Raw genomic sequence first — 22,646 nt, forward strand, 5'->3', positions numbered from 1 at the left:
TATGTGTGAGCTGTGTACATATGTAGTTCTTAACCAATATTCAAGTCGTCTTCTAAGTGGAGTATTGTGTACCTCAGCTGTTTTTGGACTGAACACTCAAAGATATCTCACTGATGTGTCAAGTCCTCCTATAGGAGGATGTGTGTCTAGCCATCTTATACCTGATACTAATTTGCAATTAATGTGCAAGTCTCAGGGTAATAGTTAACACCAAAAGATTGCATTTGAATGCTACTTTGCTTATAAGAAAAAAATTCTCATAAAATTTCTCATTTAAATATCACAGTGAAGGGGAGCATTTTGCTGTTAAAGATACTGGGACCCAAGTTTTGTGGCTGCTCTAAGTCCCTATGGTTTCCTCAGTCCATTATGTGTGGACTCTTAAACGTAGATTTTCTATCTCCCCACGCAGTTTTCTTTCCACTATACATATCTATGTTATCATAATATTTGTATGCCATGTCCTCTACATTGCTTTGTAAATTGATATTCCATATCAGCTAAGTACATCTCTGATATTCCTTGATTACCCAAAGAACATATTTCAAAAATAATTCATATTAATTTTTTTTTGCATAAAGACACTTACATACATAGTGTAAATACCATGTACAATACATATATGTATTTGTGATCTACCCTAAAAATATTGAGTTATAAAATTCAAAATATTATTACTATCTTTATTTATTATATGCTCAACTCTGGGCCGCGTACTATAGTGAAGTAGGAGGAGTAATAAAGTGTCTAGACCTAGATCTAGACCTATAGATCTACAAAGGGATTTATTATAGGAATTGCCTAACACAATTATGGAGACTGAGAAGTCCCATGATCTTCCATCTACAAGCTGGAGAACCAGAAAGGTCAGTTCCAATCCAAAGAACCGGGGGGGGGGGGGCAGTGGTATAAGACCCAATCCAAAAGCCCCCGACTTGGGGGGGCTGGGGGCACAGGGTGGTATAAATCCTGGTCTGAATTCTTAGGCCTAAGAACCAGGAGCATTGATGTCCAAGGGCCAGAGAAGATAGATATCCCGGCTTGAGCAAAGACATAAAATTTGTAGTTCTTCTGCCCTTTTATTCTATTCAGGCCCTAAATTTATTGGCTGATGCCCACCCATATTGGTTAGGGGCATCTTCTTTACATGGTCTACTGATTCAAATGACAATCTCTCCCAGATGCACACTCACAGACATACCTCAAAATAACATTTATCTGGTCGTCCCTTAGCCTGTCAAGTGGACACATAAAATTGACTCCAGCATACAATTATTTGTCTAATCCAATAATACAGAAATACATTCAGAAATGTGGAATGGAAATGAAGTAGACTCGATGTTGAAAGATGGAAAGGTTTACGTATAATGAAGACAGGGAAAGGACATGGAATTAAGAAGTGAGAAAAAAGGTGGTTTTTCAAAGTGATAAAATTAGTTTAATTCAGTGGTAGGATGGAACCAGATGCATACATGAGGTTTTGGCAGAACATTTTTCCAAGTGTGGCCTGAGGATACCTGGGGGTCCCCCCAAATATTTTACATAGCTGTGAAGTAAAAACTATTTTTATAATAATACAAAAATATCTTCTTTTTCACCAGGTTGACCTTTGTACTATTGATGCAAAAGCACTTGTAGGTAAAAGTGCTCATTCCTTAACATGAATCAAGACGCTGACACCAAAACTGTGCTATTAGTCAGTATATTCTTCACTTATATTTGGGGTGGGGGGAAGCAATCTCAGTTGATTGCTATTGAAGAAGTAGTCAGAATTCCTCATTTCATTAAATCTCGACTTACCAGGTTTCTACATAACAAAAAACGAAGCACTTCTAAACTTCCAAAGTTGGATGGTTGTCTCAAGGAAAAACTCCTATGAGATTGAGTTCCAAGCTGAACTAGCTGCTTTTTTTCATGGAATGCCATTTTTACTTGGAAAAATGGCTGACAGTTAAATTATGGTTATTCAAACTTGGGTATATGGCAGATATTTCCTCAAAAACGAAAGGAGTAAGCTTGTTACTTAAAACGACTGATGTTATTTGTTGCCAATAATAACATTTGAGGTTTCAAGCAGAAAGTAGAATTTTGGAAAACATGTACTATCACCGTGAGCTTGATAGCTTTTCAACTCATAAAGAATTTTCTGACGAGATAAATGGTGTTGTTAACAAATGTAATTTTTTAATAATGTATAATGAAATGTGTCAAAATGAAAGACTAGTATAGCTTGGTGAGCAAAGTTTTACCCAGTAATAAATACACGATGTTACAAAATCATACAGGGATGAAAGATCCATTCAAAATGCAAAAGAGACGAATGGATTTTAATGTAATAGTATACGGAAAGTTTATTGACATTGTTTCAGATTCTGTGTTACAACTAACCTTTAAGAAACTACTATGGTTGAGTAATAGGGTAATATCAAAGAAGAATATCGATAATTATCTGTAAAGGTTATTAAAATACTCCTCCATTTTCCAACTGTATTATCTATATGAGACTGAGTTTTCTTTATATACTTTAACCAAAACAACATAGAACCATAGACAGCATATAGAAGAAAGTAGAATCCAGTTGTCTTCTATTAATCTGGGAATTAATGCTATTTGCAAAAATGGAAAACAAAAGAAAACAAAAGCCACTGCTCAATGTTCTTAAGTAATATACAAATTTACTTGTGTATTTATTTATGATATTTTGAATAAATACTTTTCAAAAAATATGTTTACTTTTGAAACATATAATGGGCTAAACATTTTTTTTAATTTCATAAATACATATTCTTTTAAATTTCTCTTTTAATTTCAAATACTGTAAATATTGACAGCTAGAAGCCACATAAACAAAAGCACTTAGGTACCCTCAATAATTTGTAAGATTTTAAAATCTTGAATCCAGAAAGGTTCAGAATTGCTACTTGGGCAGAAAGGTAACCATGAAAGATTTTTGAAACTTCAGTTTTGTCTTACTTACACCCAGCCTTTATACTACAGTAGGGAGCTGTGGTTTTAATTCCTTTTTAAATCTCCTTAAAGACCAAGCTCTTTAACATTCGTTTCATATAAAAGCCCCAATGAAAATCCCTTAGCTTTCTTCCCCAGACACCACTAACCATTTTGTGTATTACAATTACTTATGGAGATGAAGGGCAAACTCTGCTATGCTATTACGCACCCTCATGCCTTTGCTCCTGTTCTTCCCCTTGACTGGAAAACTCTTCATACCCCCCCTCCCCCCGCCCTTCCTATCTTTAACTTGTCTATCAAGGTCTATTTTGGGCACATCTCCTTCAGGAAACTGTAACTGAACTCACAATCAGGGTTCTGTGCTATTTCTTTGTGCTTCTATATCTCAATTTTAGCATTTAACATATTACTGTGGCATTTTTGCTTCTGTATCTGTTTTCTCTTGTGATTAATAAACTTCTTGAGGACACAGGCCTGGTGACTAATACATTGCTGTCACTTTAAAATGCTTGCTTGCTTTAAATTTTCTTGCTTAATAATGCTTAATAAATGATAATAAATTATTGCTTTAAAATGATATAATAAAATGCTAATTAGGAGAGTTAATCGTGTAACAGCCTTCAAAATGATTTTAAGTCAAGAGGATCAACAATATGACTTAAGAACAATTCTGATGAACAAAGTGCATAACTCAAACTTTCTTTTTCTCCTCGTTGACACACAGATTAAGTAACTTAGTTTTGTAAAAAAAAAATCTTTAACAATAAATTCATGCAAACACAATTTTACTCAGCTTTCCAAAGAAGGAGGCAATTATTTAATATCTTTAATAACATATTTATTTTACAAAGGCTAACTCTGGCATTTTAAGGTCATTGTTGCAAATTTGATTTCATGAAAATCTGTGCAAGAGTTTTTAAGGGAATAACAATCATATTGACTTGTTATAGGGATCATGACTGTTTCGACCACTATGCTAATATTAAATTAACGAATAAGCTAAATTTAATTTCTTATTTGAATTAAATGTGGTCTTTAAATAGTAGTTACATTTTACAATGAGCACTTTCTAAGTGCTCACCAACCTACAAAGAGGCAACTTTACTTTTATCTGGACACAGAAAGGGCACTTGACTGCAGGACTGATAGATAAGTGCTTATCATTCACATTTCTACACATTAATGCCATTGGACTGCATGCAAGGAGCAACAGGTACTTGTTTAATCGCTTTTCCAGGTGTCTTTCTATTTAAGCTATTACCTTCGTCATCATGAGTGCCTATTAGCATACTGCCTGGGTTGAGTTTCCTCAGCTTTTTTGCCCAGGGCTGCCCTGCTGTGGCTCCATCATTGGGGTAACCAGCTGTTACTTATTTAAAGCTTCCATCACTTTGTATGACAGAAGAACTTAATTATGCCCTGCTTTGGAGATGTTAAATGAAATTATTTTCAAAACAAGTGCACTTCATTTAATATTTTTCTCCATCAAGTACTTGAACTGTGACATTTACGTCATAAGCACTAGGTAAGCAGACACTTTATAAATTGAGGCCTTCAGATAGAGTAATTATCGTTGAGGCAGAGCACGGCTCTAAAGAACCCGAGATAAAAATTGTGGTGGCTGATGCTCAGGTCTGTATAAAAGGGTTTGGGGAAAATGAAAATGTGATAAACAGATAATGAGCTGCAGTTATCTACACTGTGGACCAAATGTTTTTCAGATATGGGGTGGGGTCGCACTCGCGGTTGTTGTAGTCCCTTTGGTGGATCAGAAAATCTGTTGAGGATGAAGATGGAAGGTCAGCTGACGGTTAATAATATATGCAATGTTCGAATGGCTCCTTTGAAAAGTCTGTTTAGTTGGAGGACTACATTTCACTTGGGAAGGTGGAAAATAGAATATTCCAAATCGTCTTAGGAGAGCAACTGAAACGGATTAAATGTGTTTGACGTTGCTGAGAGGGAAGGACTGAGCAACGGTCATTTGGATTTGCCAACACGGAGGTGAAGTTAAGTGCAGTTTTCATAGAGACTGACTGGAATGGGTTCAACAGACACTGGGAGAAAGGCAAGTGGATTCAGCACGCAGAGATAACAATTTCACTGAATTTTACAGCAAAATGACGAAAATGAAGATTTTTAATGGTTGGGAATTAGCAAGGGCAATCATCAGAAGTGCTGCCCCTTAACAGGTAAAAGAGATGGACTCTTGCTCACAAATGGTGAGCTGGCCTTAGATCGTGATAATAGAAAAGACAGAAGTAATTGTTACGGAAGCCAGTGGATTCAAATGTGGTTCAGAAGTATGTGGAAGTTCTCTGTCCTTTCTGTTTTCTCAGTGAAATAACAACCAGTTATCAGATAAAGGTGAGAAGAGTGGGTGTTGCATTTTGAGGAAGGAGATGTAAATTAGCCATGTTCTTGAGAAGTGGGGCAGCGATTTCACAAGAGTCTAATAGCATTGAAGGAAGCCTAGTTGAGGCCTACCATCAATAATTTAAAATGAGGCCAATTTACAACAAGCTCACTTTTAGCTTTCCAGTGGGTGCAGGCATAAAAGCCGCAGCGAGATATATTTAAACAGGCTTGGGATTCAGTTTTCTGGAATGAGCAATGACAGGAGAGAGGAATAAGGGAGTGGAGGATGTTTGCCAAGCAATGTTTTTAATGGCAGCCAATGAAATCCAAGACATAAGGAAGGACTAGAGGAATGGGAGAGGGCTTAAATACTGGTGTACTGTTGGAAAAAGTCAGGTTGAAGAATGATTAGCACTGGTACATACAGAAGGAAGACGCTTGAAAGAGTAGGACGGTGGTCAGAGCTTAGAATGCTGTAAGCTGGGACTTTGGCAAACGTGCAGTTATTATGAAGGCAAATGGGATGAAGAGCACAATTATTGCAAGAAGGGATGCAAGAAACTGAAGAGGCCATGGAATTGGACCAATGTAGATTTAGATACTGGTATCGACAATAGTGGGAGAAGAGAGAAATAATTAGTCTGATAAATCTTCAATATTACATAAATGGTACTTTGTCTCCTTTCTTGTTATTCAGCATTTTTATTTTGTTTGTAGCAGTTGTGTCAGATTTGAGGCATGTGACATGGGCAGATATTGAAATTTTATGGTCAATACCACATATCCAAAATGTCCTACAGCACTTTATGGTCTTTATGGTTTATGAGACGATTTCACATGCATTATCTCATTTTATTTTCATAGTTATCTAGTGAGACAATTAGAGATGGTATTGTTGTAACAGTTTTATAGATGAGGAAATTGAAGTTTGATGATATTAAATCATTTGCCAAAGTTGGTATGGCTAGGAAATGACAGACTTTCCGTGGGAATACATTCCACATTGATATGTTTTGAGAGTGTTAAAATGGAAGAAATTTATTAAATATCAAAACCAAATAGATTTATCTCATCCTTTGATGGTTTTATAAAAGCCTGGCCTTTGCATGAACATTTTTATGCAATGAGAATTTATGCTAAGAAAATGTATTATTTTTAAATTCTAAGACACACTTTGGTGATAAAATATACTTTGATTTTTTTTTTTCTGTCCTTTCCTTAAACACTGAATGTTTTTATTTTTTAAGAACTTATAGTATTCTTAAGATGCCTTGGTTATTATAAGGCAATATGTTATTAAGAATGTACGTATTACTTAACAGGTGCTACACTAACCATTCTTATGAATAAAGATATAAAAGTAAGTAAAATACTGGAAGCAGCAATTCAACAGAACATTAAAACACTTACAAATGGAGACGATAATAAATATACCAGGGTATCTAGTTAACTGGTCAAATCATAAAAGCCTTAAGATCCTATCAGTGGACCATGTAAAACAAAACAAAACAAACAAAAAGACAACCCATGAAACTTTCAATACCTGTTATTTTTTAAAAGACAAAAATATCTTTGAGAAAAATAATAATAGAGAGATGTTCCCATTTTATAATGAAGTGTATGCATCTTAAAAATTTAGCATCATTCATAATGATGAGATTCCAGAGGGATTCTTGACAAAATCAGCAACAAAAGAAGGATGTTTATTTGCATCAGTTTTATTTAGAATTTGTCCAGAAATTTAGGCTAGTGCAATTAGACATTAAACAGAATTAAGAGTCCCAGTTCTTGACAAGGAAGAGGGAAAAGTATCTTTCTTTCCACCTACCATATCCCTAGAATATCAAAAGACATCAAATAAATGCTTCTTACATTAATAAGAAATTTTAGGGCACAATACAATGACCACATACATTATAAATAGCAAACAAAAAATCAACATCTTTCTTCTATCCTACCAGTTAGAAAATGTAATGGGTAAAAAAAATACCCCATTAATAATGGAATCATTAAATTCCAAGAATAATTCTAATAAGAAAATATAATAAAATGTAACTTCTTTTTTTTTTAATATTTTTTAACGTTTATTTATTTTTGAGACAGAGAGAGACAGAGCATGAACAGGGGAGGGGCAGAGAAAGGGGGAGACACAGAATCTGAAACAGGCTCCAGGCTCCGAGCTGTCAGCACAGAGCCTGACGAGGGGCTCGAACTCACAGACCGCGAGATCGTGACCTGGCTAAAGTCGGATGCTTAACCGACTGAGCCACCCAGGCGCCCCAATAAAATCTAACTTCTAATAAAAATATAATATAGGATAATAATTCTAACAAGAAAATTACAGGATTCCATTCAAAGAATGAAAACAAGATTTGAATAAAGTATGCATTCTGTAGACAGGAAGACTGAAACAATGTAAAAAGCCAATTCTTAAAGTAACCAAAATTCATTAAAATTGATATCCTATAACTTAAAAATCACTGTTATCAAATTAGGAATAGAAAAAAAAAAACTTTCTTAGGGACACCTGGGTGGCTTAGTCAATTAAGTGCCCAACTTTGGCTCGGATCATGATCTTACGGTTCAAGAGTTCAAGCCCCACCATCAGGCTTTGTGCTGACAGCTCAGAGCCTGGAGCCTGCTTCAGATTCTGTGCCTCCCTCTCTCTCTGCTCCTCCCCTACTCACGCTGTCTCTTTCTCTCTCAAAAATAAATAAAAATTTAAAAGAAAGAAATAAAAGAAAAAAAACTCTCTTAATTTGATAGCGAATAGTTAAATAAAATGCAGCGAAAATCCTACTTAATGGTACATTATTGAAAATTTTCTCCCTGAATTCAGGGGGAAAAACAAAGATACCCATTATCACTGTTACTCAGTGTCATGATCGTATTCTTACCCAGTGTAACATACCAAGACAGACAAATAAAAGGCATAAAGTTTAAAAAGGAAAAAAAACTCTCATTATTTACAAATGACATGAATTGTGAATATAGATATTCTAAAGGACCCTACGGCTAAGCTGTTAGAATTAATAAGTAAACGTAACAAGGTCACTGGATATAAGCCAGTATATATAATTAATTGTATTTCTATATAGAAAATGAACACATAAAAATGAAATTTTATAAAGAATTTCTAATAACATAAATACCAAATACCTAGAAATAAATCTGACAAAATAAGCACATGATCTCTATCCTGAAACTACTAAATAATATGGAAATATATTAACAAGAGGACCTAAATGAATGGAAGTATATAAAACATTCCCAGATGGGAAGACTTAATTTGCAAAGATATCAAATATGCAAATTGATCTATATACTAATGCAATCCCAATCAAAATTCCAGTAGGTGTGTGTGCGTGTTTGTGTGTGTGTGTATGAAAATTGAACTGGAATTGTAAAGGACAAAGGATATCCAAGGAGATTTATCATCTATTAATGTGTCACCATCTATCTATCCATTTACCTGTCTATCCATCATCTATTTATTGTCTATCTAGTCTTAGAAGTTGGTTCTGCTTCTCTGGTTGAATCCTGACTGATATGATCTATAAATGTTTTTGTTTAATAAATCCATTTCTAGTAGTAATTCTAAAGAAGGATTATAATCAAAGTAAAAATACCTGAGCAAAAGATATCCATAAAGATGTGGTGGAAGTAGAAAATATGTAGTAAATGGGAGATAAATGAGGGACTAAAAGTTCAGGCTTTGAAATACAGATAAGGAGTGATGAGGAAAGTAATTTTAGATAATATGGCCCCAAATAGAAACAAAAATCTAAATATATAACACCAGGATATTAATTTGTTGTCAACAGGATTGAAATTATGCAGCTATTAAAATTTGATTAAGAAACATGGAAATTATCTAAGAAGTGCTTTTGAATGTTGCCAAATACTGAATATTTGCAGTATTCTAATTATGTCAAATGTATGTTCATTTAAATATAATATAAAAACATAATTTACCATATAAAATGTAACAACTGAAAGTTTTTGTTACAAATGAGTTAACTTTCTAAAAGGGAAATTAGCCTCATGCAAAGATCACAATTTCCTAAAGTAAAAAGAAAATATACGGTAACAAATTGTATGTCTTTTGACACACCAAAATTCACCAAAAACTGCATATTGTAGAACTCTGAGTTATCAATGGACTGAATGCATATAATGTATAGTTCTTTTGAAGTAAGATAAAGTTTATAAAGAATTTCTTATTGGCCTTGTGTAAATACATTGATAAATACAAACTAGTGTTCAAAAGGGTTGCAAAATCAACAGTAAATAAATAGTCCATAAGCATATATTTGCAAAGAGCTACTCAAGTATTATGTTCCTAAATAAAAAAAAAAACTGATAGTTTTAAATTTTTATTTTCTAATTCATTAAGATAATCCCTACTTCAAAGACAGGAGTAATTCTCTATGAGGGCAATTAACTTTACTCATTGTCATGTTCGAAGAGTCATGCAAACCCCACTACAATCATATTTCTATAAATTTGTCTGGTCAACAAGGGATATGGCTTACTCGTTCACTTCATCCACTTCCTCAGTGGCAAGAGGGAGCTACTAAAAGGTGGTCTCATTTATATCCTTTCATTAGTTATTCTCTTTGTTGTTTTAATAAAACACACACATATACATTCATGTACCTGCAAAATGAAGGGCATATCTCCTTTGTTTAGTTTCTCCTTTATTTAGTTTGTAAAAGCAATTTATACACAGTGTAGAAAATTTTAAAAATTTAGACCAAAAAACCCGAAAGAAAGAAATATTACCCATGACTCTATTGCTCATGAATAGTGTGGGCTAATGTTTTGGTTTCTTTCTAACTTTGGTCTTAGAGGTAAATGTCTTGAGATGGTAGCATAGATTCAGATCTGTCTCGACATATGTTATTCTTTAGATTATTGTTTCCCATGGCTATGCCATTATTTATGTATTCTTCTATTTTTGGTCATTGGGTTATGCCACTTACAAAAATTTTAATAATTACTAATTATCATCTTTGTAAATAAGTCTTTGTTCACATATATGATTTTGTTTATTTTGTTTTTTCTTATTGATACAGTATTTATTTGTCTTCCCTCTGTCAAACCCTGAGCCAGCCACGTTCCCCAGACTGCCTGGGGAGATATAGGAAAAGGAGCAAACAGGGCAGAGGAGACACTGGAAAAAGACCTATGGGAAGTAGAGACAGCTCTGTCACATGGAGAAGAGGACGAGAAAGGCCATCACCATCCAAAAGAGTCCCATGGCCTCCGGGAGGACAAAGCCCAGAATGGTGTAGGAGAAGAGCTGTTCAGGGAGGGGCTCCTGGCATAACCAATGATGAGGCTCCCAAATGCAGTCCCTGTCCCAGCCCTGGAGCCAGCCACCCCTACCGTGGCAGCCCCAGCCCCAATGCACTTGGCTGCTGTGCCCTGTCCCTTGAAATGGCGCTGGTTTGGAAGCTGCGGCTGGGAATACGTGAGGTTGGGGGGTGTGGGACTGCCAAGCTGCCAAGGCTCCATCTGTCAGTGTCTCCAGTGGTTTTAGCGACACTGCAGACAGTGACTGGCTCAGCAGCTGAGAGGTGCTCCTGACCAAGAAGGGGCAGACTAACTTTGCACTAAGGGACTTTGGCAGGAGAGTTGCTCCCAGTGCAGAGAAGACAGAGGGGCAGGGGGCAGGAAGAGCAAAGGTGATTTTATTTTAAGCAGAATGTATTCCTAATGAGAAATTACTGTCTTGGAAACAACAGAGAATCAAGTTAATATTTTTCATTTTTTTCCTGCTATTTTAAGTATTGATAGTAATAACTTTTCTTAGCAAGGAATGGATAGGTTTACCCTAGTTGATTATCAATTTTCTTTTATGTTTTCCCCTTGAATACAGTGGGTTTTGTTTTTGTTTTTTAGAATTTATGAAACTTTGCTCCTTTTCCTTTCTTAGAGCTATAGAATCACTGATCTGGTCAAAGGGATCCCAGCTGTGGCACTCACTAGCCCTGTGACCTTGGGCAAGTGTCCTAATACTCTGCACCTCATTTCTTCATCTATGAAGTATGGATAAGCATTGTACCTCCTTCAGAGAGCTGTGAGAATTCCTATAAAGCGAAAATGCATGAGAAGTGCTTATAAAGAGCCTGGTACATAATAAACACTATTGTAAATATTTATTATTATCCTAGGTTTGGGGGAGCTCTCTCCCTACTAGTACTCTCTTTGGTTTTGTTCCAGTTAGTAAGGCTCGCTTTCTCCACCCTGACTAGGGTTTTCTGAGTTCCCCACTGAATCATGATTTCCGCAGGATGACCTGATCTTTACCTCTAATTACCTCTTTGGCTTGGTTGTATTGTTTCAGTCTTACTGCCCCTGATCAACCCTTTGTGAAAGCCAGATGTTCCTAAATTCCTTATATTTAACAGAAAAGCTGAAGGCAGGAATACTTGAGGGAATATATTGCTACTGAATACCATTAACAGCCAACCATTGTATGTGATTTCAATACTTTCAGAATGCTCTTTTATATAGTATACATAATCAACCCTGTTAGCTTATCAGGTCAGGAATAATTTTTCCTGTTTTACATATAAAAAAAAGACTCATAGAAGTTAATTTATTGGCTCGGAGTTATTGTAACCAGGGGTGGCAAAGTCACGCATTTTAACTTTGGCTTTCTGACTCTCTTCATAGGATGGCCTTTCAACTGCACCAAATTGAGTCTCCAGAATATATTAGTTAGGCTTTGCTAGTGGATGCTGCTGTAATAAACAACTCAAAAAAAAAAAAAAAAAAGCAACAGTGGTTTATTTGTCAGCTGCATTGCTTGTCAGGGATTCATAGTTGCACTGCTGAAGGACAGCCTCCATCTGGAATATAGATTCTCTTGGCAGAGAGAACAGCAGGAACCAACCACTCGATGCTTACAGCTTCCTCTGCTCAGGCATGATGTACATTGTATCTGCTCACAACTTATTGTTGAAAACATATCACATGATGAGCCTTGATAAAGATGAGATGGAGAAAGAAATCCTTCCCTGAGGACTGGTTCAAAAATATGACAATAAGCAAAGATGTGTAATCATTATGGGGAAGAGTGGAGTAAATAGTTAAGGGCAATAATATCTAAAAGAAAATCATGAATTAAAAAGGACACAGAGGGAAGTCTATGCAATAGAAACAAAGTATAAATGTTAAAAAAAGAAGTAAGTTATAAAACTTGGACAAAGTTTACTGTGTGAGGGAAGATTTCTCCATAATTCTGTAGCTTTTTTTTTAATTTTCAGAGATTGGCAATAGTTGTTTCCAGTGACAAGGAAGTTGGTTAGAGGCAGTGTCAGGTGTGGACTAGCTGAGGGAAAGAGGTCAAAAGAGAGAGCTGTACATCAGGCACAGGTGCTAAGTTGCTGACTTTGGAATTTTAGACGATTAATTTGACGGTCCAACTTCCTTTTGGAAGTGCTGAGTTATATAGGTTTACTTTCCTGTAAACTCCCTCAGGTACTGAAACCTATATAAAGTGCCTGAAATGATTCTTCCTTGAAAATTTAATAGAAAACCTAGCTTGGTTCATTCTTTCCTAACCAAAGAGCAAGGTCACTGAACCTAGGAATAAATTTCATGGCTTGGGATTATATTGATAGACTAGACACTTTGTTAGAACATGGTAATGATGTTCTCAAGGTCGATCATTACAATCCATCTGAGGATATTGTTAATTCATTTTTCTGACATAGCCATAGACAGTATCCTTCACTCAGCTCAGCCATCACACATTAGCCAGAGGGGCTGACTGACCATTTGGTCAGTACAAATCTACCACCTGCAGAGAAATAACGCAGAGTGATGCTCTGAGTACCCACTGTATTTCCCCCTCACATAACAATATGAAGCTGTTTCTGGCTTTCTGGCTGCTCTCCTCCATGTGGTCATTCAGGAATCCCTATTGATTCAGTTTTACAGTCTTACCGTCCTCCAGTACCTCTTTAGCATACACAGCGAAAAGGCGAAAGGGGAAAGGGCTGCGGAGAAAGTACCCATACCTCTTGGTTTCTCATTGTGCATTCTATAAAAACACTTTTATGACATTTGTCCTTTATTTTCACGTTATATTGGTTGAAAACTAGTTAAAAGGTCACACTGTTTCTAGCCAGAGTTGCCCCTGCCTGATCAGGAACTTCCCAGAAACAATTCCATAAAATAGGAGGAGGAGCACATGTTTTGATACCTATGTTACCCCCATTATCCCAATTTAAACTATGTGTTTTTTCCCTCAAAATGTTTTCCTTGTTAAGCTACCATATTTATAACTTTGCACCTAAAGCTTCTTGGTAAGAGTAATAAAAGAAAAAAAAAAGGTACAGGACTGTTTTTTCTATAACATTAAAAGAGGGAGTACTGAGAGCCGTTTCCTCCATGGCAATTAAAGGTTTCACTCGGGTGTAGTTATTCCGAAGTCTGAAGCATCAATAGTTTGAACATATTTGGAAATCAGTCTATCAGATTTACCAATGGGATAATTTGTCCACGTAATTCTCCATGCCTGCTCTTAGGAACACAGTTTTAATAATAGCTTCCAGATGGTCCTCCAACTTAAAAATAGTTTGTTTCAAAATTCTGTTTATAGTTGACTTGTGGTCTTTGAGATATTATTTTATACACACAATGGTACATATGACAGTTGTCTTTATGCCATCCATAAAAGTTTATTTAATCTATCATCTAATAGGACCTTGGCAATGAAAACTATAGCAAATATTGTTGTTGGTAATTAACATAAAAACCTACACATGTAAAGTCATTTTCTGAATATAAAATATTTAATTAAAAATGTTGACACTATAATGTAGAAAACAGCTATTATAACTATGCATACTTTATTTGATATTAGCTCGGTTTACTTTTTTATTATTTAGAAAAATACAAGTTGCAGTACTTTATTATTTAGGATAATCCAGGTATTTTCACACTTGGAAAAGTCCACATTCTATCACGGTGACGTATGATCAAAGTTAACAGCCTTGGTTTTAAAACACTTGGAACCAGTCATAATCAGTTTTATCGCAAAAGATCCCTGAACACATTTACATTAATCCTGGTACCTTAACAGGCTGTCTGGCAAGCCATTTCCTTACAGAAACATGCATTATGAGAAATGAGAAATGCCCATCCCTTCTGGATATTAGATACTTGTCCTACCTGGGCAACAGTGCTCACATCACTGAAGCCTGTGAACACAACTCTATATTTATTCTAAGTGAAAAATAGAGTGACTTAAAGAAAAATACAGGCTAATGTAAATAATCTCTTACCCAAAACCAATATATTAAGCCACAAGTGTTTTTTACAACTTTTATTCCAAGAAACCAAAAAGACTATTTAAGATTCTGGCTGTGATCATGAGTATGAGTGGCTAAGATGGATGGAGTAAAGGACAACATCATTGCAAAGGAGGAGGATGAGGAAAATAATCTAAGTAATATATCGGGGGATGGAACAGACATGTACATGGATGTGGAATTTATCCAAAATAACCGCATTGCTTGTAAGAGTAAGAGGATGAATGAATCAATGAAAGAGGGCAAATGATGGCAAGTATAGAAACAAGAAGAGACAGGGTATACGGTTGAATGTTATGACAGTTAATAAGGCAAGATATTTGAGGGAAAGGATGAGTCTGTAATGATCCAGAAACAGCAAAGGGGAGTATGGAATGCCCTAACCTATTGTCTTCCCTGAGGGATATGGATCAAGGAAATAAAAACAACCATCACTTGAGAGACTGGAAGAGAAACAATATTTTTAGGAGGAGAGAAGTTTCAGTGAAGGCTGCAGGGTAGAGGCAGGGAGAAGAGACTAGGGCTATGGAGGAGTTTGTTGGAGAATGGCATCACAGAGCACTGTAAAGTTGGTTACAGGTGAGGGTAGGGTAAAGAGCTGAGTGAGTTTCAAGAAAGTTCCAGTATTCTGCTCGATAGTTCAGCAGAATATTTAATGTCAGAGCTCATCATTTTGGATGCTGACTGACAACTAGAAGAGTAATTTGGTGATTTTACTCTCAACAAAGCAACATAGGCCCCCAGGAGAAGACTCAGTTAGATGCCAGTGAGTCAGGCCATTCAGGACCTAAGCAGTGGTTCAGTTGATCTGTGTGGAGTCAAAATGAATCATCTGCATGCAGCGTATCAATGAAGCCAATTCTGGAACCATGCTTTCTGGAAGGGGAGAAATCTGAGATAAATTCTGGGTTCAGTATCCCAGGAGAGTTACATGCTTGAGATTTCTGATGGATTGATGGCTCTAGAATATGCTCTACAAATTTCATGGTTCTAGCTCATACTTCACAATCTCTTCTTCTAACTTACCTCATTTGCAGGACTAGGCATAGGATAATATGAATGTCAAGAAATAGTCCTGGTGGCTGGTTGAAACTACTGTGGAAGGGACCTTGAGTTAGTTTCTAGAAACTTCATTCTAAGTATATGCCTCTGCTAAAGCTGGACAAGGTTTTTCAGCTTTTTTTTTTTTTAATTTTTTTTTTCAACGTTTATTTATTTTTGGGACAGAGAGAGACAGAGCATGAACGGGCGAGGGGCAGAGAGAGAGAGAGGGAGACACAGAATCGGAAACAGGCTCCAGGCTCTGAGCCATCAGCCCAGAGCCGGACGCGGGGCTCGAACTCACGGACCGCGAGATCGCGACCTGGCTGAAGTCGGACGCTTAACCGACTGCGCCACCCAGGCGCCCCAAGGTTTTTCAGCTTTAATGGGTATGTAGAACAACCAAGCTCTCTTTCACACCATAGAGTTTATGGAATAATCTTTAGGAAGAGGAACTTTTAACTGTGATAGAAAAGTGTAAGCTTTCTGAAAACATTCTCCACCTTTCACTGGTTGTTATTTGATAGCCACAACTTCTTTAGGCTGTGATTGCTGGGCGGGTCGATGTCTGAGACCCATTTGAAATAATTCTCTTTTCCTGAAAGCTGTCATCACTACAAATAACTGAGCTTCCAACATGAGGTACTTAGTGCCAATTTGTGTGCTCAGTACACAGTGAAGCAGATCACTGGTCTGATATTAGTAGCATGACTTCACCATGGCTAGGCATGAAGACTTGGGGAGGTCACCATATGTATTGGTAAAGTTCTGGTTTTCCTGAATGCTTCTGCCATTGCTGGCATTCAAGCAGATCCACGTGTCTGTGTCAGGCATGATAGGCAGTAATACAAAGTATAAAACAATATTAGATCTGAAGTATTTCCTCCATAGAAATCTGTCTAGGACACCTGGGTGGCTCCTTGTTAAGCATCTGACTTCTGCTCAGGTCATGATCTCATAGTTGGTGAGTTCAAGTCCTGCTTTGGGTAAGCTTGAGCCCTGCTTCGGGTGAGCTCATGCCCCACTCTGGATGAGTACAAGCCTTGCATCAGGTGAGCATGAGCCCTGGGTGAGCCCCACTTCTCTCTCTCTCTCTCTCTCTCTCTCTGCCATTCGTTCACTTGTGCCCTCTCTCTCGCTCTCAAAAAAGAAAAGAAAAAAAAAGAAAAAGAAAAAAGAAAAGAAAAGAAAAGAAAAGAAAAGAAAAGAAAAGAAAAGAAAAGAAAAAGGAAATCTGGCTACTTTGACATTCATCTGTGTCTTCTGGAGGCGTCAGTTCTAGGAACAAGATTTCCTTACACTGAAAGACACTCCTCTCTGGATCGTCCCAGAAATGGTGATATGATGAGGTCAGAACAAACAGAACATAGGCATTGGACATGTACATGACAAAAGTAGGCAAAAATATTGCTGGAGCAGAGAAGCCATCATCCCAGAGTTATGGAAGATGCCATTCATCAGAGCTTGGGACACAGGGAAGGTTTTGAGTCTTTGAGGCTAAGTCCCATATGGAGTCATAACCCTTTCAGAGAGGGCTATATTTATCCTTTCCCCAACTCACCTATCTTAAGGCTCATCTTAGTAAAGCAGCCAATCTTAATATTCAGGCTCTTCATGGGGCACCTGGGTGGCTCAGTCGGTTAAGCGTCCGACTTCAGCTCAGGTCAAGATCTCGCAGTCCGTGAGTTCGAGCCCCGTGTCGGGCTCTGGGCTGATGGCTCAGAGCCTGGAGCCTGCTTCTGATTCTGTGTCTCCCTCTCTCTCTGCCCCTCCCCCATTCATACTCTGTCTCTCTCTGTCTCAAAAATAAATAAACGTTAAAAAAAATTAAAAAAAATATTCAGGCTCTTCAGATCCAGTCCATGGATAAGGGGTGAGTGAAGACCCTGCTCTGCAACTGTAATTAGTCTCTTCAGCTCTCTGGAGAAGGGTGCTCATCACCATTTTCCTCCTTTCCAAAAAGCAGGGAGACACGATAGATTAGAAGAGGATATGGGATATCAGGAAAACTGTTTCTGCCACTACATTTCCTGAGAACTTGGATCTCTAATCTGAAAGGGACTGCACTTCCTAAATTCTTAGGCACTACCTATCACAAGATATGATTTGCCTCTCTCTGTTTTTATCCTATTTTTTCTTCCTTCCCCTATGTTCATCTGTTGTGGTTCTTAAATTCCACATATGAATGAATATGATATTTGCCTTTCTCTGACTGACTTATTTCACTTAGCATGATACACTCTAGTTCTATCCATGCCATTGCAAATGGCAAGATTCATTCTTTTTGATTGCCGAGTGGTATTCCACTTGGTGTGTGTGTGTGTGTGTGTGTGTGTGTGTGTGTGTATCACATCTTTATCCATTCATCAGTTGATGGACATTTGGGCTCTTTCCATAATTTGGCTATTGTCAATAGTACTGCTATAAATATTAGGATGCATGTGCCCCTTCGAATCAGCACTCCTCTATCCAGATACCTAGTAGTGCAATGGCTGGGTTGGAGGGTAGTCTTATTTTTAATCTTTTGACGAACCTCCAGAGTGGCTGCATCAGTTTGCATTCCCACCAATAGTGCTGAAGTGTTCCTCTTTCCCTGTATCCTCACCAACATCTGTTGTTGCCTGAGTTGTTAATTTTAGCCATTCTGACAGGTGTGAGGTGGTATCTCACTGTAGTTTTGATTTGTATTTCTCTGATGAGTGATGTTGAACATCTTTTCATGTGTCTGTTAGCCATCTAGATGCCTCCTTTGGGAAAGTGTCTATTCATGTCTCCATTTCTAATCTATATTAAGTCTGCTTTAGCTGTATCTCACAACTTTTGATATGTTGCATTGTCATTATTATTCAGTGCAAAATATTTTCTAATTTTCAGCGTACGTTCTTCTTTGACCTACAAGTGATTTTGAAATGTGTTGTTTAATTTGCAATCATTTGGTGCTTTTCTTGTATCTTTTGTTATTTATCTCTACCCTAATTCTTCTTTTACCCTAATTCCATGTTAGTCAGATTAACATACTCTGTATCGGGGCGCCTGGGTGGTGCATTCGGTTAAGCGTCCGACTTCAGCCAGGTCACGATCTCGCGGTCCGTGAGTTCGAGCCCCGCGTCAGGCTCTGGGCTGATGGTTCAGAGCCTGGAGCCTGTTTCCGATTCTGTGTCTCCCTCTCTCTCTGCCCCTCCCCCGTTCATGCTCTGTCTCTCTCTGTCCCAAAAATAAATTAAAAAAAAAACGTTGAAAAAAAAATTTAAAAAAAAACAAACATACTCTGTATCAAAATTTTAAAATTTGTTAAAAGACTACCCAGAATATGGTCCTGTGGTAAATTTCCTCTGTGCAATTTAATAGACTATCTTTTGTTAGTCTTTGAAAAATTCTTGACCATTATCTCTTTAAGTTTTTTTCTTTTTACCTACTATATCTCTCTTTTCTGGGACCCCAAATTCATCTACATTCAAATTTTGTATCTTCTTTTATATATCTCTAATAACGTTTTCTGTATTTTAAAATTTTAATTATAACCTCTTTGCTTCAATATGGACATTTTCTACTGAGCTATCTTTCAGTTCACTAGTCATGTTCTTTACTGTATGTGACCCATTGTTAAACTCATCTATAAAATTCAATTATTACATTTTAAAGTCCCATCATTCTTTGACTCTTAAAATACATATGTATATATTTCAGCTTTTAAATATACATATTCCAGTTATGTGTTGTTTTCAATATATTTATGTTCAACTTTTTGTAAACTTTTGTCTGAGAAATTTAGTATCTAGATCACCTGTGGCATCATTACTACCTTCTGAGATTTTTTCCCCCTTGGTTTTGGTCATTTCTTCCTGTATCCTGGCATGCCTGGTTGGTAATCTTTAAATGAATACCTGACTCTCTGCATTAAAAACAATGTAGATGTTACAGATTTCTTTTTCTTCCAGAGAAGCTTCAACTCTTTATTAGTCAGCAATTAAAATAGAAGCATTTCACCTTGTTATAATCTGGGACCAGGATAATTTGAGGCTACGTTTTGGTCTTTCTATGGGTTTGTCTATTTTTTATTTTTCTTTTATCCTGGAAGATATCTGCTCAGATATATTAGCTAAAAGTCCAGGATGCTCATGATTACCCATCCTAATTAATGGACTTGAATTACAACTTTTATTTCCCTTGCACCGTGATAAGGTTGCATAGTCTGTATAGCTTTTTAGCCTCTGAATCTGAATTATGTTTGAAATTTTTAGCCTGTTGGGGTTCAGCAAAGTCTCAAGAAAAAAAATCGGTGTAAAATATCAGGTTCATCTCTCTGTGGTACCCTGGAGTCTTGGGTGCTCAAGTCTGGCTGCATTGGTAACCCTGAATTCCAGTTTTTGTCTCCCCAGCCCCATGAGACTGCTGAAAGGTCTTTCTAAAGATTTCTGCCCTCGAACACTCATACATTGAATCAGCACATTTCTTATGGATAAAAGCAGTGGAGAATTCCTGGCTCACATCAAGGTTTGTGGTGTTTTGTTTTTTTTTTTTACTTCCTAGGATCTTGGCCCCTTGAGTCCTGGCTGCCTTGGTTCTTCTCTGATGCCTCCAAACATATTCTTTCTTATTTTTTTTAACTTTATGATTCTTTTATAGTTATTCTTAGTGAGTGGCTTGGTTTGATTATAGCTGCTCCTTCATAATCAGAATCAGAAGTCCTTCACCTATAGAAATTTTAATTTTAATGATAAAAATGTTAACTTTTATGATATTGATTTGATACTTTTTCTGGATACATTATTCTTTCAAAACTTTTCAAGGATAATTATTTTTACTTCTAAACTGTTCTTGTATTAACTCTATCGAATCTATTTCCTTGGGTGTTTATTATTCTGTTTGTGGAGCTTGATGCTTCTTTTTCATAGTGTTGGTTCTCCGTAAAAATTTCTAATTCTTGTCTGTTCTTCTGTACAACTGATTCCCAGTTGTCTGACTACTGTGTTGTCCGTAGCCTGTGTCTGGTGGCTGTGAGATGGAGTGGTGTCTGTGCCGGAACAGTGGGTTGCAATTGTCTCCTGATGGAAGGGAATCCTTGTCCCTTTTGGTGGTCGTGGTTCCAACAGCTACTTCTCTGCTCTGGCCACTGCAAACTCTTTAAAAAGATTAATTAATCCAGCTCTTTTGGTTCATATTTCCAGCTTGATGGTTCTGTTAAGCTCAACAAGATCTAATCATAAGAAAGAGCTCTTCTAGGATCAGCAGTGAAGTTTCTTATGAGGAAAGTAGCTGGCTGATAATAGCAGTCTTAAAAAAAAAACACACCTCTAAATGTTCAGTTAGGTATTAAGTCAAGTGCTTTAATGGAGTTTCTTAATTTTTGAGAAATTTGGCCCAACTCTATTAGAAAAATGATGATTTTCTGATTTGATGTGGTGAAGATTCAAACCATATTATTCCTGCTCTTTCACATCTCTGTGTATTGATCGGAGCCATTGTGTGTGGTGAGGATATGGGCTTTCAAGTGAGACAAACCTCAGTTTAAGCCTCAGCTTTATCTTCATGAGTTGTGTGACTTTGATAATAGTATTTAAGTTCTCCAAAATAGACCCACTCTTGAATTAATAAAATTATTGTGAGGGAGTAATAGGCATAAAATATTTGGCATAATGCTGATATCTTATCCTCAACAACTAATAGCTATTGTGGTTGTAATTGTTGTGTAGTTCCTAAATTAACCTGTTTAATCACCAGAAATCTTTGAGATGTTATTAGTATGTTTAAGCACAAACTAATTATAATGACAGAACTTTTAGAACTCTTTGAGTGATATTAATTCTCCACTTGTGTTAACATGCTAGGGCTCCCATAACAAAGTACCGTAGACTGGGGTGCTTAATATAAATTTATTTTCTCATAGATCTGGAGACTAGAAGTCACAGATCAAAGTGTCAACAGTCCTGGTTTCTTCTGAGGCCTGTCAGGGGCTTTCAGATGGCCACCTTCTTTCCGTGTCCTCAGTTGCTCTTTTCCTCTGTGCACACACATCCCTGGTGTGATTTGTGTGTCCTTATCTCTTCTTCTTATAAGGACACCAGGCAGATTGAATTAGGGTCCACCCTGAAGACCTCATTTTAACTTAATTACCTCTTTAAAGATTCTATCTCCAAATACAATCACTTAAGGTTAGGAATTTGACAAATGAATTTTGGGGAGGACACAATTCAGCCATAACACCATTCCTCTTGGTTCTTAGTTACTATATTAATATCACTAGGAAAAAACAAGAGTATTTCTATAATATCTTATGTCTTCACAAAAGTTCCTGCACTGAGGTACTGATTTAATTCTTTTGGCTTTATAAAAGGTTATATGGGAAGTATCTAGTTGAACCAAGATTTAGCACCTTTTACAAAATTATAGTTGAACCACTTCCATACTGTTACCAAATTTCCTTCAGTAATGCAACCTAAATAATAAATTTCTCCTATAATTTAAATTCCAGCAAAGGATTAACATATATATGTGTGTGTGTGTGTGTGTGTGTGTGTGTGTGATTATATAGTTCATAGATAAAGTTTGTTCTTGCAGTAATTGTTTCCTGTCCCTTCTTTCTAAAGAGTTTTAAACTGTTGTTTATTTGTTAATATTATATTTATTATATTTGTATTTGTTCAAATAGATACTGTTCAAATCATTATAATTAAAGGTATCTCCCTTACTCTTACTCTCAGTTCTGATCATGCTGTTGCAAAATGATAAAAGGCTAAACGATAAAAGGCAGCATGAAAACAGGAGTCCATGGAGGGAAATATAGAGAAAAATCCCTGTAAAAGAGAAGCCAATAAACACACAACAAGTAGATGCCTCATATTCATTTGCATATATCACAGTAGAAAATGCAACATCATTGTTTGAGAAATTATTTTTATTATGTTTCTATGAATAATACTATGTAGAATAATTGAAGATTAAAGACTA

General features: G+C 36.6%; 1 protein-coding gene and 1 pseudogene across 5 annotated transcripts in view; one reads left to right on the plus strand and one right to left on the minus strand.

Annotated features, from left to right (window-relative positions):
* Positions 1 to 22,646, plus strand: part of GRM8 (glutamate metabotropic receptor 8) — a 775,589-nt gene that overhangs the window by 736,756 nt on the left and 16,187 nt on the right. The window contains exon 10 of one of the 5 annotated variants that reach the window (XR_005789206.1): positions 20,078 to 20,192. The exons of the other annotated variants lie outside the window; for them this stretch is intronic. The gene's annotated coding sequence lies outside the window, so the exon portion shown is untranslated. The remainder of the gene's footprint in view (positions 1 to 20,077; positions 20,193 to 22,646) is intronic. 5 annotated transcript variants of the gene reach the window in all.
* Positions 10,541 to 10,990, minus strand: LOC121028947 (ATP synthase F(0) complex subunit C2, mitochondrial-like; annotated as a pseudogene).

The sequence above is a fragment of the Herpailurus yagouaroundi genome, unplaced genomic scaffold, assembly GCF_014898765.1.
Source record: "Herpailurus yagouaroundi ecotype Mexico unplaced genomic scaffold, PumYag 100, whole genome shotgun sequence".
Lineage (NCBI taxonomy): Eukaryota > Metazoa > Chordata > Mammalia > Carnivora > Felidae > Herpailurus > Herpailurus yagouaroundi.